Below are 21,260 nucleotides of genomic sequence, written 5' to 3'. Positions count from 1 at the left end.
TTCCACAGAGCACACTGCATTTTGTGGCATACTTCGCAGATTTTGAGATTTCCATCTCCAAGACGCTGACATCCATGGCTCCACTATTGCCACCTGGTGCTACATCTGCCTCAGCACCATCCCCATCCCCTCCACCATCACCATCTCCCCAAGGGCCTGAAGAGGGGAACAGGAGTGAGGATACAGAGGAGGAAGAAGAGGATGATGAGAATGAGGTAGAGGAAATCCCTACTACCCGCCCTTGGCGTGATTCTTGGGTGTGGCGGTTGTTTACCGTTCATGGGAATGTTCCTAAGGCTTGTGCGAACCGTGTCACCTGCAATGAGTGCAAAATGGTACTCAGTCGCAGGAGGCATGGTGCGTACAGCTTTGGGACCACGACCATGAAGCGACACCTGAACTCATTCCACACTGGGGCCATTCGCCAGGTTGTACCTTGCGAAGAGCGTAGTAGGTTGATTGCCTCTACTTCATCCTCTGTTTCTGATCCTGTTACCACAAGGAACACCTCTGTGGGACAGCGACTTCCGCATGCTGCCTCACAGGCCATACAGAATTCTGATGACCCTTACCTTTCGAGGGTCACAGTTGTATGTATGTACTGTGACACAGTACTCTGCAGGGGGGAGCAACTTCGGAGTGCTTTTGAGACTATAGTCTCAGAGCACGAGAAGACCTGCTCACTACCCAAATAAACCCACTCTACATCTTCCTCTCTCAGCTCGCTCTTTCTTATCCCTGTGGTTGGTGTCCCCCCTTTACCCTCCTTTCCCCTCCTCTCCTAGTGTGTCGTGTATAAAAAACCAAAAAAAATACAAAATAGCAAAAATCCCCAAAAAAATAAGGCTCTTTTCAGAGCCGCCTTTCACAGTTAAAAAATAGAAGTGAAGATAAATAAAGCAGGGCCCTTTGTATATCTTAAAAGTCTGCGGACAGTTTGCAAACATAAAAAGAATTGGGGTGCTACCCTATTGTAACCATTGCATTTTTCTCTGGGAGCAAGTGGTGGCTCTGAAAAGAGCCTTTGGGAGGTGTTTGTATGTCAAAAATTATAAATACTTAACACCTACTTCAAAATGGATGCTGTATTTCTAAAAAAGGTCGCAATGCATTTTGTAAATTTCTCAGAAAAATCTGATTGCCAGCATAAGTAAGATGGACTCCATTCTGCAAAAAATGTATGTACTACGAAACATAATATTTTCATTGTGAAAAGAGGACATGCCAAAATCTCTTAGGAAGGCACAAACAGCCTTATAGATATTACGCCTTGCTTTCTCCATTTGTGGACTACATGAGAAAGAACAAAGCCACATTTGTCTCTGCGCAATCCGTGAAAAAATTACTTTGGAGTTTGGAAACATGTCCATGATCTTCTGAAGTCCTTCTTTCATTGCAAATTGCAAAGAAATTCCAGACAAATGTCCTAAACTGTTCCCTCCACAATGAATTACAATTATGTCTGGATGTTCCTCTATCTGCACAGAGAGGTAGGAAGTCCAACCACTTCATTCCACGCACTCCATGCCAGTGAACTTCCAGATGTGGGAATCCAAGATTTATAGATACTCCACAGCTTTCTGCATGCACCTTCAACCAATGTATCCACGAGTCTCCCAAAATCAACCCAATCTGTTTTTTGAAACACTCAGCCATAGCTATCTGTTCTTCTCTCAGCAAAAAGAATATCTGAGAAAACCTCTCCTAGCACAACACACTCACTAAACTTTACTGACCAATCCCTTGCTACATTCAATCTCATTTGCATGCCTCCCCACCCCAAATTCCCCGGATGTAATACGCGGTGTCCTATAACTACCGCCATGTCCGCGAACATATCGTAACATGGACAGCCCTTCTACCATTTCCACTTCACTCTCTGTACCATTCCCTCATTGGATGTAGCTAAGAAATCACATGACCATCCACCAATCAAATCCAAGACCTCTAAATGTAACTGCATCATCATAGATCAGCACTGCAAATGTACGGTGAATCTCTCGGAGTACAAGTCTCATACCATTAGCAAGCACGATCTACGAGAAATACTATACAAGTATCCAAGATTTCTACTTGCAGCTTCGTCCATATCCATATGCATGAACACAAACTACAGGTATGCATATTTTCTATACAGTACATGAACACATTTTCTAACCGACTTTTACCTTGTATAATCTGTAAAATGAATCTACAATCATATTTTCATTGTCCTAAAATGAACTGTGACTAACAAACCTTTATACCGTTTAATTTCTTCATACACACACACACACACACGCAAATAATGTTAAACCAACATTTTTGAAATAAAATATATAGACTACATATAATCAAACAAAAGTACATGCACACTCTATGATCAAATCTCAAACAATAATATTTGTACAAACACATAATTGGTTTTAATTTTTTCAATTTATATAATTACTTACATTTATATAGGACAAGCAGGCTGTGACATTGACTCACTATTACGTGGAAAAGCAGGCTATGACATTGACTCACTATTACATGGAAAAGCTTAGTTACAGGAATAGTGGTATACAGTACAGTGGTACATTATGATTTTCCCAAGCCATAGTAAAGATATTTTCTTTCCTACAGTTAGTTATAAGATAGTTTTAATGGTTTTGAGGAAGGCGCTGAGCATTTCAATTTAATAAATCTATGTCTAAATTATAAACAGTGCTATATACAAACCAAATTACTAATTTCTTTCTTTTACAATTGCAGTGAAGACCATTCTCCAGAAAAGAAGCAGCCGCATTTGAACAACTAAGAAGTAAACTGCTCATTTTAGAAAAAAAGTAAGTAAAATGTTACCATAATATTTGAATTATTACTCAAACACACTGTAGGTTAATTCATGCTATTTCTGTGCCTAAAAATAGAGATTCTGCACCATTCTGACCAAAAATACCCCCGTCTTAAACAGTGATTTACTGGCAGAATGGGCCACAACTTCCTATTTTTCGACACACAAATTACCCAACTCAGCCGCTAGAATTTAGATGTTGTAGAACAAACAACTGTTTTGATTGTATAGCTTTAGATATACTATTTATACTTCTCCAAACCACTGGCTTACTTTTTTCTGTCATCTGAACCCCAGTTTAGTAACACATTAATTCAAGAATACCCATCCGTAGTAGTTGTACTTCCCAAAGCACAATCACACACCATTACATACATCTTTATCATCTTACTCAAACACTCATGCACACAACACACATGCATTCCAGAACACCCCAACCCATAGCTTCTGTATTTTTTTCAACAGACCCTAAAGAATGCCTACCAAAAAGCAACTCTGTAGAAAGGAACGCAGAAGTAGAGCAAATCAAAAGAAAACTCTCCAACATAAACATCCATCTATAGCAGAATTTGTAAAAAAAGTTGAAACACTACAGCTAATACAGTCATGTAGTGAAACAGTTTATAGTACAAAAACTTTGCCTCCTCTATCAAAAAGTAAAACAAACCAAAGAACAAATAACAGAAAATCAACTATCACTACAAATAAAACTTCTTCTATAAATCTTGATGTAGTACAAAGTAAGCATAACAAGAAAAGTATTTTAGCCAAAATGTTTCGTCACAAAGTCCTTCAAAATCTTATGAAAACAGGAGAGAAACCAGGTTCAACACTTCAAACCTATCGTAGAAAAGTAATCTTAGAAGCGTTGATAGACGGTGCAATTCTTCCCAAAAGAAAGTTATTTATTTTAGTGTTAAACAGAATAAATCCACTAACAAGACTAATAACTAAATTACAAAAAAGACTTCTCAATAAACGAAATGTCAACAGAAATAACTTCTTAAATATCTGTGGAGGTGAATGGAGTCACACTACAAGCACAGAACCATACTTTAATGAAGAAGAGTACAAACAAAAGCAAACAAATACAATTGCCATACATAGCAGTGGTCGAGGTTATGAAAAAGTTAATAATACCATAATGGAACAAGAAGTACTCCTTACAAAAATATGCCCTGAAAACGTAGATTTACCCCTCCATTCAACAGAATCAGAACATCTAGTGTACAAATGGCCATGCACGTCAATGTGTAACATTCCCAAAAAAATGTTCAAGTCTTTACACCAATTCCTCAATCAATATGTAAAAAGCAAAGACAAAATCAAAATTAAACTACTGCAAAATATGGATGCTTGTCCAATACGCAAGTACACAGGACTACAAGGACATTTATTGGCCTGCATTACAGGACCTACTTGCAAAACAACCTTCCATGATATCAAAAGGATATCAACACATCATGCAAGTATAAGAAATCTAGTTTATAAACTATACTATGCTAAAAGTCCTGCTTTAGCACTAGCCAATTTAAATAATATTCTTCTACATGGTACAGCAAAAGACCTACTAAAAGAAATCGACAATATCCAGACAAAATATTTTGGAAGTGAAACCCACTTACAAGATGAATTAGCCGTAAACCAATTTCGTAACAATTCTGCACATGGCAACCTTTCACTACTCACATACAAAAAAGAAATACTAGAATTTGAAAGTACTTCAGCTGAAGTACCAAACCATGTGTGTGTATGTTGCCACAGAACTTTTTTATAAAAGTAACACAAAAACTGTAGACCTATCATACAAAATAGAAGACAATGAAGAATCTAAATGGTTTGAATTAGCCCTCTACCTTATAGCAGAAAACAAATATGAAATAACTGACCCCATAATACTTTGCAGTTACTGCACTACAAAACTTGACAACAACCAAACTCCTTCACTTGCTATCACAAATAACTTGGAATTATATCCACTACCAAAACCCCTACAACAACATAATGTATATGAGAGCATCATAATTCAAATAGTGCACCCATTTCAAGCAGTAATACGCCTTCAACCAAAAACTGCAAAATTACTGCCCTCTGAATTAGTGAAAGGTATTCGTGGAAAAGTAGTGTATTTACCATTAGATCTAAAAGAAAATGTGCAAACTCTAGGAGTGCAAAGTCCAATGCAACAATCTTTAATTATCTTGGTAAATGGAGTACCTACAAAAGACAAAAAAATTTGGCAACAACTGGTAGATTTACATAAAGTTAGAGAAGCCCTGCAATATCTTAAAGAGAATAATGAATATTACAAAGAAATTAATATTGAAGAAAACTTGAAAGATACAACTGAAATAATTCAAGAGACACAAGAAGCTGGTCAATTTGAGCTCCTAGATCCTGCCACAATATCAAACACTTTCGACCATTATACAATTCATCCATTGCACTCTAATGACACCATAGAATATGCACTGGAAACGTACCAAATGCGTCAAACAAAAGGATCACCAATCAGCATATGGGAAAAAAGTATAGAAGCACATGCTTTTCCTCTACTCTTTCCGAATGGCAAAGGAGGAAGATATGATGATAGACCTATTCAAATATCAGCATCAGAATATCGCTCATTACGAATGTATTCTGAAGATCCCAGATTTTGACAAAATGTGGAATACATATTCCACCTACTCTTTGAAAGTGAACTAGCAACTTTATGTTACGGAGTTGCACACATATTAAAATCAGGATCACTCTTTCAAAATATGACAGCTACACAATTATTACAAAGAGTTCAACAAAAAGATGAGGTTTTACAAGAAAATCTTACAAATCTATTAGCAAATATGCGTGGTACTAAAGAGTACTGGTTTCAACGTCATGGAGATGTACGTTGTATGATCAGAAACCTTGGCCCATCCACTTGGTTTGTTACATTAAGTTGTGCAGAATATGCATGGGAAGATTTACATGCTTTCCTACGCATATCAAACGAAAACAAAACAAACATAGATATACTAACACCTGGAGAACTTTGTTCTCAGGATCCTGTTAATGTTTCAAGATATTTTCACCATCGCTTCATTGCTATGCTACATTTTATTTGTAATAAAACTGTTCCTCCCCTTGGAGTAGCGCAACACTTCTTTTGGAGAAAAGAATACCAAGCCAGAGGAGCACCACATGTCCACATGCTTTTATGGATTAAAGATGCTCCTAAATTTGGTCGAGACAGTGATGCCACTGTTTTACAGTTTATTGAAAAATATGTCACTTGTGAAATTCCATCAGAATCCACAAATAGTGATCTTCATGCAACGATTTTACAATTCCAAAGACACAAATGTGGCAAATATTGTCGTTGCTAATACAAAAACAAAGGGAAATACTACACCAAATGCCAGTTACAAACACAGGTCAAGTGAACAACCTCATGTCTTCAGTTAGACATAGTGTTATAGGTAAGTCACCTAAAAATACATATTGCATAAAAAGAAAAGAAGAAGAAAAATATATCAATGATTACAATGCAATCATTGTCCACTTATGGAATGCAAACATAGATGTGCAGTACATTGCAAACAATTATACTGCAGTTGCACGATATGTCACAGCATACTTAACTAAATCAGAAAAGACAGAGCTCCAAGACCTCTGGAAGGACCTGTCATCAGATAAAAAAGTGTCTCAGAAATTATACAGCTTGGGCATAAAAATGCTGTCCCATAGAGAATGTGGATCCTATGAAGCAGCTGATCGATTAACTGGCACTGCATTGTATGGTAAATCTGCAAATATAGTATGGCTAAGTCTTGGTCCAGATAAATGTAGAAAAAGAGTTCTAAAATCATACAAAGATATAGAAACAATAGCCAAACATGATCCCAACAGCCAAGACATTTTAAAAAACAATTTATTGGGCACATATTACCCAAACAGGAGTACCACTTCTGAAACCATGTGTCTATACCACATAGCCCAAAACTAAACATACAAATATAATATAAAACCTGATGAACAAAACCGTAAATACAAAGTGACAAACTGTGAAGGCAGCTTAGTAAAACTCACCAAACCAAATTTAATTAATCATATCAAATTGTCATTAAAGACTCCTCAACATAAAGACGTATATTACATGTCCCTGCTACAAATCTTTAAACCATGGAGAAAAGAAGAAGAAATACTAAATAACTATGACTCATATGAAGACGATTTCAAAGCAAATGAAAGCAGTATAACTGATGTAAACTTTGCACAGTACAAAACAATGTTGCACAATGAACAGCAACACGAAGAAGAACTCCAGGCCCAACTAGATAAGGACACTCCTGACAGTAGTCAACCCTCTGTCACAGGAAGCCAAGAACCACTGGGAGACCCACTAATAACAAATAAGGCAGAATTGGCTATGATAGAAGTAGAAAACACCATGTGTCAGTATGAAGATAAAGAAGACTTAACTATACTACAATCAAAGCTAAACAATGAGCAACGTAGCATTTTTCAAGAAGTAACAAATGAAATTGCACATGGTGTACAACATGAAAACAAAGAATGCACCTGTCAAAATTACAAACCTATACTATTGTATGTCAGTGGTGAAGCTGGTTCTGGCAAAACATTCCTAATCAAAATCATCAGTACGTTCCTTCAACAACTGACAAACAACAAACTGCCAGCTGTTGTCACTGCCCCTGCAGGTTTAGCTGCCTACAACATAGGTGGTGTCACTTTACACCAATTACTACTCTTGCCAGTAGAACACCAAAACAAATTAGATTATTACAAACTTTCTGCAGAAGCTGCAATGGAACTACGCAGAGTATTGAAACAAATGAAAATGCTACTAATAGAAGAAGTGAGCATGGTGTCCAACCTAATGTTGGCTTTGATTCACCTCAGATTACAAGAAGTACTCAAAACAAACTATCAAGAGCTCTTTGCAGGAAAACACATTATTGTTTTGTGAGATCTTCTTCAATTGACACCAGTAAAAGGTGAGCATATTTTTAAAACATTAGGTTACAAACTCTGCTGTAAAACTGTTGGCAGCATAGGAAATGTCAACCTTTGGCAACATTTCCAATACAGAGAATTAACAGAAAACATGCGCCAATCTGCAGATCTCACTTATGCCAACATCTTCAAAAGTCTCAGAGTTGGTATACTTTCTAAAGAAGCAGAAGCAATATTGAAAACCCGGCACATTCATGCACTTTATGGTGATAATGCATGTGCTACAGATGTTATGGAACAATTAGCCCACAAAAATGTCAATTGTATGGCCTTAATGCCAACTCTTGCAAGCTATTTCAAATTCAATGAAATAATGTTAAGTAAAGAAATGCAACCAATAATGGAAATTAGTGCCACAGACAAACTAGATGTACATGGAATGACACTACTCATGTGTGACCAAGCCACAACAAGACTAAATAGTTTAGAAAAATCAATCTCAAACACAGCAGGCTTAGAAAAGATATTAAAATTATCCTTAAATTGCAGAGTAATGCTGAAACTTAACCTTGACGTGGACCAAGGACTAGTTAATGGAGCAGTGGGTACAGTTGTTGGCTTTCAAACATACCCACGTGACAACAAAATTCAGTTTGTCAATATTCTCTTTGACAAACTTTCAGAAGTAAAAAGAATAGGATCCTCAACAGCTCGATTCCTTCTCTTCAAAGACATGCATGTACACAGAGAACACTTTTCTCTAACTCTTGCATACGCAGTCACCATTCATAAATCACAAGGTCTTACCCTAGACAAAGCGATGATAGACATTGATAACACAGTCTTTAAAGAAGGCATGAGCTACGTAGCACTATCACGCTTACGTATACTTGACGGTCTATTTCTAATCAACTTTGATGCAAGTAAAATAAACGCTGATATTCCTTGCATTTTAGAATACAATAGAATTCGTTCACTATACACTCCCCATCTAAACACATATTCTGTTCCACAAAAAGTAAAACATTATAAAAGAAAAATAAATCAAACAGAAAAGCAACAGGATGTCACTGCAAATCCTCCAAAGAGAGTAAAAGAAAGTAATACTTCATCAAGTGCCACAAGCAAAAAAGAATCAATTAGAACATTTCAGAACAGCCGTGTTGTCCGCAGACAAATCGAACACAACAAAAGCATCTAGCACATAAAAAAAATACAACATTGCACCTATCTCATACTCCCCCACCCTCCCCAAACACTCTTACACACCAACACACTCCACTAAATACAATTTTTAAACCAGGTTTCACCTCGCTGTCAGCGGTCGTCCGCTAATGCAAGATGTCGGGCGCCACCAAACATCTGACGTGCCCCACGCCATCCAATCAGCGAACACGTCGGATGTCCGTAGACATCGTGCAAACCGCTCGGCCAATCAGGGCACTGTCTATGGGAAAAAACCAAAGTTTTGGGCCCCACCCCTATAACTTTGCCCCCCCTGGACCAAACCTCTCCAAACTTTGCAAAATAATTCAGAGTGGGCCATATACTTTTTTTGCGAAGTTTGGTGAGGACTCATCCAGAGGGAGCGAAGTTATAAGCCACCCAAAAACCAAAAATTGCTCTTCCTATGGAAACACCAACTTAACCATAACTATATATATATATCAGTGAAAAAACTTTGTTAAAGGGACGTTATGGTTAAGTTGCGCTACTAAAAACATGAAATTCAGTGGCAGTGCATGGTGGTGGCGGGAGTTATTGTTGCTTAGCTTACCATAACTTGCGAATTTCAAGGGTTTTTCGGTTTCACTTTGAACCATAACGTCCCTTTGACAACGTTTTTTCACTGAATTTCATAGGTTTTTAGTAGCGCAACTTAACCATAACGTCCCTGTAACACTTTATTTTACTGAATTTTATAGTTTTCTATTAGTGCAGCGTCACCATAACATCCTTTTCAATAGATGAAGACCACTAGCATCTTAGGTCCTCAAAGTGGGAACTGTCATGATGCCTACCCCCGGGCATCAGGACCAAGGCCCCCAGCTCCAGGAGCAGGCATCCGGACATTTGTTTAAACCTCAGCAGCCCCGGCTAGGGGCTGTCTGGGTTCAGTCCTGGCGCCTTAGGCGCCAGGCTCATCATAGAAATCAGTCCTGGTGCCATAGGCGCCAGGCTCATAGACTTTACTTACCTGATGCAGACCATGCTGCAAAAGAGTCCAAGCCTACATGAGGCCTGGATGGGACTATTTTGTTACAGGGACTATTTTTTACTCGGGCGTGGCTCTAGGGAACTTCTTACCTGGAACTACTTTGGAGGCTATTTAAACCACACCCGAACAGCAGCACATGCTTCGCGTTATTCTGCTTCCAGCAGCGTGACGTTCACCGTGCCTGCAGCCGGCATGCAGTCTTTTGCCACGCCCGCGTGCCTGCAGCCAGCATCCAGTCTTCTGCCACGCCTGCCTTGAATCCGGAGCTCCTAGAATAAAGAAGAAGAAAAGGACAAGGTTAGAAAACAAACTTATTTCAAATTCCTCACCTAATTCCGAAACCATTCCATCCCCGGACCTGGAAAGCACATCAGTCCTGCACGCGTCGCTTCGCCAGCCCCAGCACGGCGCCATACTCACCAGTTCTCAGTTCTAGTTACCGGACAGCGTTGGGTAACACAGACTCTTACCTGAATGCCAGCAGCAGCTATGATACCTTCTTCTCACAAACTCAGTTGCAACTTAAGGAAGGAAGGGGACAAGAGTGAACATCGGGCACATTGCACTCTTTGAATTTGATACTTAGCAATCCCGCCAGGGACTTCATAGTCAATACTTACCGGAACTCTCCCAACGCCTTCAAACCAGTGAAGTAACTGGTATCTACGCGCCCCTGCAAGACACGCAGGATGGAGAGCTCATCTTTTACGAACATAAGATGAGGTTACTAAGGGGATATCGGAGGTGATTAGTGGGGGGAGAGCGAGAACAGTTGGGAGGCCATCACTAAAACCCACAGGTGGTTAATCCCTGTCTCCACTTGCAGGAAAATACTTCTTCGGGTCCAGCAGACAAGACTAGACCGGCCAGTCCAGACAGTCATCTCTGCACTACGCATCACGTTGAAGGGGATCGCAGCTGTCCGGGTCAGATCGACACCCCTGTGTGGTCTAGGTGAGCGTAACAGGAACCCCGGGTGGTAAAAAAAAAAGATTTTTTACCAAGACGGCCACCATGGAAATGGAAGGCGGGATGTATAAGAAAAACACAACAGGGAATGAGCGGGGGGTGGGGGAGAACAGGGGAGAAACATGGGCATGAGCGGGGGGGTTGAGAGGGAACAGGGCACAAACGGGGCATGAGCAGGGGGCAGGGGGGAAAGGAAGGAAACACGGGGCATGAGTGGGGGTGGGGGGAACACGAGAGAGACACAGGGTATGAGCAGGGGGGGAGAACACGAGGGAGACACAGGGCATGAGCAGGGGGTGGGGAGGAACACGAAGGAGACACGGGGCATGAGCGGGGGCGGAGGGGAACAGGGTGACACCGGGCATGAGCGGGGGGTGGGGGAACAGGGCACACACGGGCATGAGCGGGGGGTGGGGAGAACAGGGCACACATGGGGCATGAGCAGGGGGTGGGGGGAACAGGGCACACACGGGGCATGAGCAGGGGGTGGGGGAATAGGTCACACAGGGGGCATGAGCGGGGGTGGGGGGAAAGGAGAGAGACAAGGGCATCAGCAGGGGGTGGAGGAACACGAGGGAGACACAGGCTATGAGCAGGGGGCTGGGGGGTAACACGCAGGAGACACGGGGCATGAGCGGGGGGTGGGGGCAACAGGAGACACAAAGGGCATGAGCGGGGGCTGAGGGGGTACACGATGGAGACACAGGGCATGAGCGGGGGTGGGGGAACACGAGGGAGACAAGGGGCATGATCGGGAGGTGGGGTTAACAGGAGACACACGGGGCATGAGCGGCGGGTGAGGGGGTACACGAGGGAGACACGGGGCATGAGCGGGGGTGGGGGGAACAAGAGGGAGACACGGGGCATGAGCGGGGTGGGGGGAACAGGGCACATGGGGCATGAGCAGGGGTGGGGGGAACAGGGCGCACATGGGGCATGAGCGGGGATGGGGGAACAGGGTGCACACATGGGGCATGAGCGGGGGGTGGGGGGAAAGGAGAGAGACACTGGGCATGACCAGGTGGTGGGGGGAACATGAGGGGGACACCGGGCATGAGTGGGAGGGGGGGGAAGGGGAGAGAGACATGTGCATGAGCAGGGGTGGGGGTGGGGGGAAGGGGAGAAAGACACGGGGCATCAGCGGGGTGTGGGGGGAAGGCGAGAGAGACACAGGGCATGAGCGGCGGGTGGGGGAAGGGGAGAGAGACACGGGGCATGAGCGGGTGGTGGGGGGAAGGGGAGAGAGACACGGGGCATGAGCAGGGGGGAGGGGAGAGAGATACGGGGCTTGAGCAGGGGGTGGGCGGAAGGGGAGAGAGACACGGGGCATGAGCGGGAATGGGGGCTGGGGGGGAAGGGGAGAGAGACACGGGGCATGAGCGGGGGCTGGGGGAAGGGGAGAGAGACACAGGGCATGAGCGGGGGTTGGGGGGAAGGGGAGAGACATGGGGCATGAGTGGGATGTGGGGGGAAGGGGAGATAGACACGGGGCATGAGCGGGGGGTGGGGGGAAGGGGAGAGAGACACGGGGCATGAGTGGGGGGTGGGGGGAAGGGGAGAGAGACACGGGGCATGAGCAGTGGTGTGGGGAATTGGAGAGAGACAAGGGGCATGAGCGGGGGCAAGGGGGAAGGGGAGAGAGACATGGGGCATGAGCGGGAGGTGGGGGGAATGGAGATAAACATGGGCATGAGGGGGCTGGGGGTAGAGGGGAAGGGTAGAGACACACGGGGCATGAGCGGGGGATGGGGGAAGGGGAGAGAGACACGGGGCATGAGCGGGGGGTGGGGGGAAGGGGAGAGAGACATGGGGCATGAGTGGGGGTGGGGGATGGGGGGAAGGGGATAGAGACACGGGGCATGAGCAGGGGGTGGGGGGAAGGGGAGAGAGACACTGGGCATGAGCGGGGGGGTGGGGGGGAAGGGGAGAGACACACAGGGCATGAGCGGGGGGTGGGGGAAAGGCGAGAGACACATGGGGCATGAGCGGCGGGTGGGAGAAGGGGAGAGAGACATGGGGCATGAGCGGGGGTGGGGGGAAGGGGAGAGAGACACAGGGCATGAGCGGGGGGTGGGGGTGGGGGAGAAGGGTCTTAGAGACACACGGGGCATGAGCGGAGGGTGAGGGGGAAGGTGAGAGACACACGGGGCATGAGCGGGGGGGTGAGGGGGAAGGGGAGAGAGACACGGGGCATGAGTGGGGGGTGGGGGAAAGGGAGAGAAACACGGCCATGAGTGGGGGTGGGGGTGGGGGGGAAGGGTAGAGACACACGGGGCATGAGCAGGGGGTGGGGGGAAGGTGAGAGACACACGGGGCATGAGCTGGGGTGGCAGGGGGGGTTGAGACACATGGGGCATGAGCGGGGGGAAAGGAGGGAGACACGGGGCATGAGCAGAGGGAGGGGGAAGGGGAGAGAGACACAGGGCATGAGCAGGGGGTGGGGGGAAGGGGAAAGAGACACGTGCATGAGCAGGGGGTGGGGGGGGGGGGGCGGGGGAGAGAGACACGGGGCATGAGCCGGGGGTGGGGGGAAGGCGAGAGAGACACAGGGCATGAGCGGCGGGTGGGGGAAGGGGAGAGAGACACGGGGCATGAGCAGGGGGGAGGGGAGAGGGACACGGGGCATGAGCAGGGGGTGGGGGGAAGGGGAGAAAGACACGGGCCATGAGCGTGGATGGGGGCTGGGGGGGAAGGGGAGAGAGACACGGGGCATGAGCGGGGGCTGGGGGGAAGGGGAGAGAGACACAGGGCATGAGCGGGGGGTGGGGGGAAGGGGAGAGAGACATGGGGCATGAGTGGGGGTGGGGGGAAGGGGAGAGAGACACGGGGCATGAGCGGGGGGTGGGGGGAAGGGGGGAGAGACACGGGGCATGAGTGGGGTGTGGAGGGAAGGGGAGAGAGACATGGGGCATGAGCGGTGGTGGGGGAATTGGAGAGAGACACGGGGCATGAGTGGGGGGAAGCGGAGAGAGACAAGGGGCATGAGCGGGGGGCTGGGGAAAGGGGAGAGAGACATGGGTCATGAGCTGGAGGTGGGGGGAAGGGGAGAGAGAAACGGGGCATGAGCGGGGGATGGGGGGAAGGGCAGAGACACACAGGGCATGAGCGGGTGGTGGGGGGAAGGCGAGAGAGACACAGGGCATGAGCGGCGGGTGGGGGAAGGGGAGAGAGACACGGGGACATGAGCGGGGGGTGGGGGAGAAGGGGAGAGAGACACGGGGCATGAGCGGGGGTGGGGGGAAGGGGAGAGAGACACGGGGCATGAGCGGGGGGTGTGGGGAAAGGGAGAGAAACACGGGCATGAATGGGGGGTGAGGGTGAAGGGTCTTAGAGACACACGGGGCATGAGCGGGGGGAGAGGGGGAAGGTGAGAGACACACGGGGCATGAGCGGGGGGTGAGGGGGAAGGGGAGATAGACATGGGGCATGAGTGGGGGGTGGGGGAAAGGGAGAGAAACACGGGCATGAGCGGGGGGTGGGGGTGGGGGGAAGGGTAGAGACACACGGGGCATGAGCGGGGGGTGGGGGGAAGGTGAGAGACACACGGGGCATGAGCTGGGGTGGCAGGGGGGGTCGAGACACATGGGGCATGAGCGGGGGGAAAGGAGGGAGACACGGGGCATGAGCAGCGGGTGGGGGAAGGGGAGAGAGACACGGGGCATGAGCGGGGGTGGGGGGGAGGGGAGAGAGACAAGTGCATGAGCGGCGGATGGGGGTGGAGGGGGGGGAGAGACACGGGGCATGAGCGGGGGGTGGGGGGACGGCGAGAGAGACACGGGGCATGAGCGGCGGGTGGGAGAAGAGGAGAGAGACACGGGGCATGAGCAGGGGTGGGAGAGAGACACGGGGCATGATCAGGGGGTGGCGGAAGGGGAGAAAGACACGGGCCATGAGCGGGGATGGGGGCTGGGGGGAAGGGCAGAGAGACACGAGGCATGAGCGGGGGCTGGGGGGAAGGGGAGAGAGACACAGGGCATGAGCGCGGGGTGGGGGGAAGGGGAGAGAGACATGGGGCAGGAGTTGGGGGTGGGGGGAAGGGGAGAGAGACACGGGGCATGAGCGGGGGGTTGGGGGAAGGGGAGAGAGACACGGGGCATGAGTGGGGGATGGGGGGAAGGGGAGAGAGACACAGGGCATGAGCGGTGGTGGGGGAATTGGAGAGAGACACGGGGCATGAGTGGGGGGAAGGGGAGAGAGACAAGGGGCATGAGCGGGGGGTGGGGGAAGGAGAGAGAGACATGGGGCATGAGTGGGAGGAGGGGGGAAGGGGAGAGAGACACGGGCCATGAGCGGGGGCTGGGGGGAAGGGGAGAGAGACACAGGGCATGAGCGGGGGGTGGAGGGAAGGGGAGAGAGACATGGGGCATGATTGGGGGGTGGGGGGAAGGGGAGAGAGACACGGGGCATGAGCGGTGGTGGGGGAATTGGAGAGAGACACAGGGCATGAGTGGGGGGAAGGGGAGAGAGACAAGGGGCATGACCGGGGGGTGGGGGAAGGGGAGAGAGACATGGGGCATGAGCGGGAGGTGGGGGGAAGGGAGAGAAACAAGGGCATGAGTGGGGGCTGGGGGTAGAGGGGAAGGGTAGAGACACACGGGGCATGAGCGGGGGGTGGGAGGAAGGGGAGAGAGACATGGGGCATGAGTGGGGGTGGGGGCTGGGGGGGAAGGGGAGAGAGACACGGGGCATGAGCAAGGGGTGGGGGGAAGGGGAGAGAGACACGGGGCATGAGTGGGGGGTGGGAGAGGGGGAGAGAGACATGGGGCATGAGCCGTGGGTGGGGGGAAGGCGAGGGAGACACGGGGCATGAGCGGCGGGTGGGGGAAGGGGAGAGAGACACGGGGGGCATGAGCGGGGGGTGTGGGGAAAGGGAGAGAAACACGGGCATGAATGGGGGGTGAGGGTGAAGGGTCTTAGAGACACACGGGGCATGAGCGGGGGGTGAGGGGGAAGGTGAGAGACACACGGGGCATGAGCGGGGGGTGAGGGGGACGGCGAGAGAGACACAGGGCATGAGCGGCGGGTGGGAGAAGAGGAGAGAGACACGGGGCATGAGCAGGGGTGGGCGAGAGACACGGGGCATGATCAGGGGGTGGCGGAAGGGGAGAAAGACACGGGCCATGAGCGGGGATGGGGGCTGGGGGGAAGGGCAGAGAGACATGAGGCATGAGCGGGGGCTGGGGGGGAAGGGGAGAGAGACACAGGGCATGAGCGCGGGGTGGGGGGAAGGGGAGAGAGACATGGGGCAGGAGTTGGGGGTGGGGGGAAGGGGAGAGAGACACGGGGCATGAGCGGGGGGTTGGGGGAAGGGGAGAGAGACACGGGGCATGAGTGGGGGGTGGGGGGAAATGGAGAGAGACACAGGGCATGAGCGGTGGTGGGGGAATTGGAGAGAGACACGGGGCATGAGTGGGGGGAAGGGGAGAGAGACAAGGGGCATGAGCGGGGGGTGGGGGAAGGGGAGAGAGACATGGGGCATGAGCGGGAGGAGGGGGGAAGGGGAGAGAGACACGGGGCATGAGCGGGGGCTGGGGGGAAGGGGAGAGAGACACAGGGCATGAGCGGGGGGTGGGGGGAAGGGGAGAGAGACATGGGGCATGATTGGGGGGTGAGGGGATGGGGAGAGAGACAAGGGCATGAGTGGGGGGTGGGGGGAAGGGGAGAGAGACACGGGGCATGAGCGGTGGTGGGGGAATTGGAGAGAGACACAGGGCATGAGTGGGGGGAAGGGGAGAGAGACAAGGGGCATGACCGGGGGGGTGGGGGAAGGGGAGAGAGACATGGGGCATGAGCGGGAGGTGGGGGGAAGGGAGAGAAACAAGGGCATGAGTGGGGGCTGGGGGTAGAGGGGAAGGGTAGAGACACACGGGGCATGAGCGGGGGGTGGGAGGAAGGGGAGAGAGACATGGGGCATGAGTGGGGGTGGGGGCTGGGGGGAAGGGGAGAGAGACACGGGGCATGAGCAGGGGGTGGGGGGAAGGGGAGAGAGACACGGGGCATGAGTGGGGGGTGGGAGAGGGGGAGAGAGACATGGGGCATGAGCGGTGGGTGGGGGGAAGGCAAGAGAGACACGGGGCATGAGCGGCGGGTGGGGGAAGGGGAGAGAGACACGGGGGGGCATGAGCGGGGGGTGTGGGGAAAGGAGAAACACGGGCATGAATGGGGGGTGAGGGTGAAGGGTCTTAGAGACACACGGGGCATGAGCGGGCGGTGAGGGGGAAGGTGAGAGACACACGGGGCATGAGCGGGGGGTGAGGGGGAAGGGGAGAGAGACACGGGGCATGAGTGGGGGGTGGGGGAAAGGGAGAGAAACACGGGCATGAGCGGGGGGTGGGGGTGGGGGGAAGGGTAGAGACACCCGGGGCATGAGCGGGGGGTGGGGGGAAGGTGAGAGACACACGGGACATGAGCTGGGGTAGCAGGGGGGGTAGAGACACACGGGGCATGAGTGGGGGGAAGGAGGGAGACACGGGGCATGAGCAGCGGGTGGGGGAAGGGGAGAGAGACACGGGGCATGAGCGGAGGGTGGGAGGGAGGAGAGGGAGACACGTGCATGAGCGGCGGATGGGGGTGGAGGGGGGGGGAGAGACACGGGGCATGAGCGGGGGGTGGTGGGAAGGCGAGAGAGACACGGGGCATGAGCGGCGGGTGGGGGAAGAGGAGAGAGACATGGGGCATGAGCAGGGGGGAGGGGAGAGAGACACGGGGCATGAGCAGGGGGTGGGGGGAAGGGGAGAAAGACACGGGCCATGAGCGGGGATGGGGGCTGGGGGGGAAGGGCAGAGAGACACGAGGCATGAGCGGGGGCTGGGGGGGAAGGGGAGAGAGACACAGGGCATGAGCGGGGGGTGGGGGGAAGGGGAGAGAGACATGGGGCAGGAGTAGGGGGTGGGGGGAAGGGGAGAGAGACACGGGGCATGAGCGGGGGGTAGGGGGAAGGGGGAGAGACACGGGGCATGAGTGGGGGGTGGGGGGAAGGGGAGAGAGACACGGGGCATGAGCGGTGGTGGGGGAATTGGAGAGAGACACGGGGCATGAGAGACACAGGGCATGAGCGGGGGGTGGGGGAAGGGGAGAGAGACATGGGGCATGATTGGGGGGTGAGGGGAATGGGAGAGAGACACGGGGCATGAGTGGGGGGTGGGGGGACAGGGAGAGAGATACGGGGCATGAGCGGTGGTGGGGGGAATTGGAGAGAGACACGGGGCATGAGTGGGGGGAAGGGGAGAGAGACAAGGGGCATGAGCAGGGGGGTGGGGGAAGGGGAGAGAGACATGGGGCATGAGCGGGAGGTGGGGGGAAGGGAGAGAAACACGGGCATGAGTGGGGGCTGGCAGTAGAGGGGAAGGGTAGAGACACACGGGGCATGAGCGGGGGGTGGGGGGAAGGGGAGTGAGACATGGGGCATGAGTGGGGGTGGGGGCTGGGGGGGAAGGGGAGAGAGACACGGGGCATGAGTGGGGGGTGGGAGAGGGGGAGAGAGACATGGGGCATGAGCGGCGGGTGGGGGGAAGGCGAGAGAGACACGGGGCATGAGCGGCGGGTGGGGGAAGGGGAGAGAGACACGGGGGGCATGAGCAGGGGGTGGGGGAGAAGGGGAGAGAGACACGGGGCATGAGCGGGTGTGGGGGGAAGGGGGGAGAGACACAGGGCATGAGCGGGGAGTGGGGGGAAAGGGAGAGAAACACGGGCATGAGCGGGGGGTGGAGGTGGGGGAAGGGTAGAGGCACACGGGGCATGAGCGGGGGTGAGGGGGAAGGTGAGAGACACACGGGGCATGAGCGGGGGTGGGGGGAGGAGAGAGACACACGAGGCATGAGCGGGGGGTGGGAGGAAGGGGAGAGAGACATGGGGCATGAGCAGGGGGTGGGGGGCAAGGGGAGAGACACACGGGGCCTGAGCGGGGGTGGGGGGGAAGTGGAGAGACACACGGGGCGTGAGCGGGGGATGGAGGGAAGGGGAGAGACACACGGGGCATGAGCAGGGGGTGGGGGGGAAGGGGAGAGAGACACGGAGCATGATGAGCGCGGGGTGAGGGGGAAGGGGAGAGAGACATGGGGCATGAGCAGGGGGTGGGGGTGGAGGGGAAGGGTAGAGACACACGGGGCATGAGCGGGGTGTGGGGGGGAAGGTGAGAGAGACACGGGGCATGAGCAGGAGGAAAGGAGGGAGACACGGGGCAGGGGGTGGGGGGAAGGGGAGAGAGACACGGGGCATGAGCGGGGGGTGGGGGGAAGGGGAGAGAGACACGGGGCATGAGCGGGGGGTGGGGGGAAGGCGAGAGAGACACGGGGCATGAGCGGCGGGTGGGGGAAGGGGAGAGAGACACGGCGGGGCATGAGCGGGGGGTGGGGGGAAGGGGATAGAGACACAGGGCATGAGCAGGGGGGGAGGGGAGAGAGACACGGGGCATGAGCAGGGAGTGGGGGGAAGGGGAGAGAGACACGGGGCATGAGCAGGGAGTGGGGGGAAGGGGAGAGAGACACGGGGCATGAGTGGGGGGTGGGGGAAAGGGAGAGAAACACGGGCATGAGCGGGGGGTGGGGGTGGGGGGGAAGGGTAGAGACACACGGGGCATGAGCGGGGGGCAAGGTGAGAGACACACGGGGCATGAGCTGGGGTGGCAGGGGGGGTCGAGACACACGGAGCATGAGCGGGAGGAAAGGAGGGAGACACGGGGCATGAGCAGGTAGTGGGGGGAAGGGGAGAGAGACACGGGGCATGAGCGGGGGTGGGGGTGAAGGGGAGAGAGACACGTGCATGAGCGGGGGGTGGGGTGGGGGGAAGGGGAGAGAGACACGGGGCATGAGCGGGGTGTGGGGGAAAGGCGAGAGAGACACGGGGCATGAGCGGCATGTGGGGGAAGGGGAGAGAGACACGGGGCATGAGCGGGGGGTAGGGGGAAGGGGAGAGAGACACGGGGCATGAGCAGGGGGGAGGGGAGAGAGACACGGGGCATGAGAAGGGGGTGGGGGAAGGGGAGAGAGACACGGGGCATGAGTGGGGGGTAGTGGGAAGGGGAGAGAGACACAGCGCATGAGCAGGGGGTGGGGGGAAGGGGAGAGAGACACGGGGCATGAGCGGGGTGTGGGGGGGAAGGGGAGAGAGACACAGGGCATGAGTGGGGTGTGGGGGGGGAAGGGGAGAGAGACACAGGGCATGAGCGGGGGGTGGGGGGAAAGGGAGAGAAACACGGGCATGAGCGGGGGGTGGGGGTGGGGGAGAAGGGTAGAGACACACGGGGCATGAGCGGGGGGTGGGGGGGAAGGTGAGAGACACACGGGGCATGAGCGGGGGGTGGGGGGAAGGTGAGAGACACACGGGACATGAGCTGGGGTAGCAGGGGGGGTCGAGACACACGGGGCATGAGTGGGGGGAAGGAGGGAGACACGGGGCATGAGCAGCGGGTGGGGGAAGGGGAGAGAGACACGGGGCATGAGCGGGGGTGGGAGGGAGGAGAGGGAGACACGTGCATGAGCGGCGGATGGGGGTGGAGGGGAGGGGGGAGAGACACGGGGCATGAGCGGGGGGTGGTGGGAAGGCCAGAGAGACACGGGGCATGAGCGGCGGGTGGGGGAAGAGGAGAGAGACATGGGGCATGAGCAGGGGGGAGGGGAGAGAGACACGGGGCATGAGCAGGGGGTGGGGGGAAGGGGAGAAAGACACGGGCCATGAGCGGGGATGGGGGCTGGGGGGGGAAGGGCAGAGAGACACGAGGCATTCACGGGGGCTGGGGGGGAAGGGGAGAGAGACACAGGGCATGAGCGGGGGGTGGGGGGAAGGGGAGAGAGACATGGGGCAGGAGTAGGGGGTGGGGGGAAGGGGAGAGAGACACGGGGCATGAGCGGGGGGTAGGGGGAAGGGGGAGAGACACGGGGCATGAGTGGGGGGTGGGGGGAAGGGGAGAGAGACACGGGGCATGAGCGGTGGTGGGGGAATTGGAGAGAGACACGGGGCATGAGAGACACAGGGCATGAGCGGGGGGTGGGGGAAGGGGAGAGAGACATGGGGCATGATTGGGGGGTGAGGGGAATGGGAGAGAGACACGGGGCATGAATGGGGGGTGGGGGGACAGGGAGAGAGATACGGGGCATGAGCGGTGGTGGGGGAATTGGAGAGAGACACGGGGCATGAGTGGGGGGAAGGGGAGAGAGACAAGGGGCATGAGCAGGGGGGTGGGGGAAGGGGAGAGAGACATGGGGCATGAGCGGGAGGTGGGGGGAAGGGAGAGAAACACGGGCATGAGTGGGGGCTGGCAGTAGAGGGGAAGGGTAGAGACACACGGGGCATGAGCGGGGG

The sequence above is a fragment of the Ambystoma mexicanum genome, chromosome 7q (assembly GCF_040938575.1).
Source record: "Ambystoma mexicanum isolate Mex_15411 chromosome 7q, UKY_AmexF1_1, whole genome shotgun sequence".
Taxonomy (NCBI): Eukaryota; Metazoa; Chordata; class Amphibia; order Caudata; family Ambystomatidae; genus Ambystoma; species Ambystoma mexicanum.
This window is presented reverse-complemented; position numbering follows the sequence as displayed.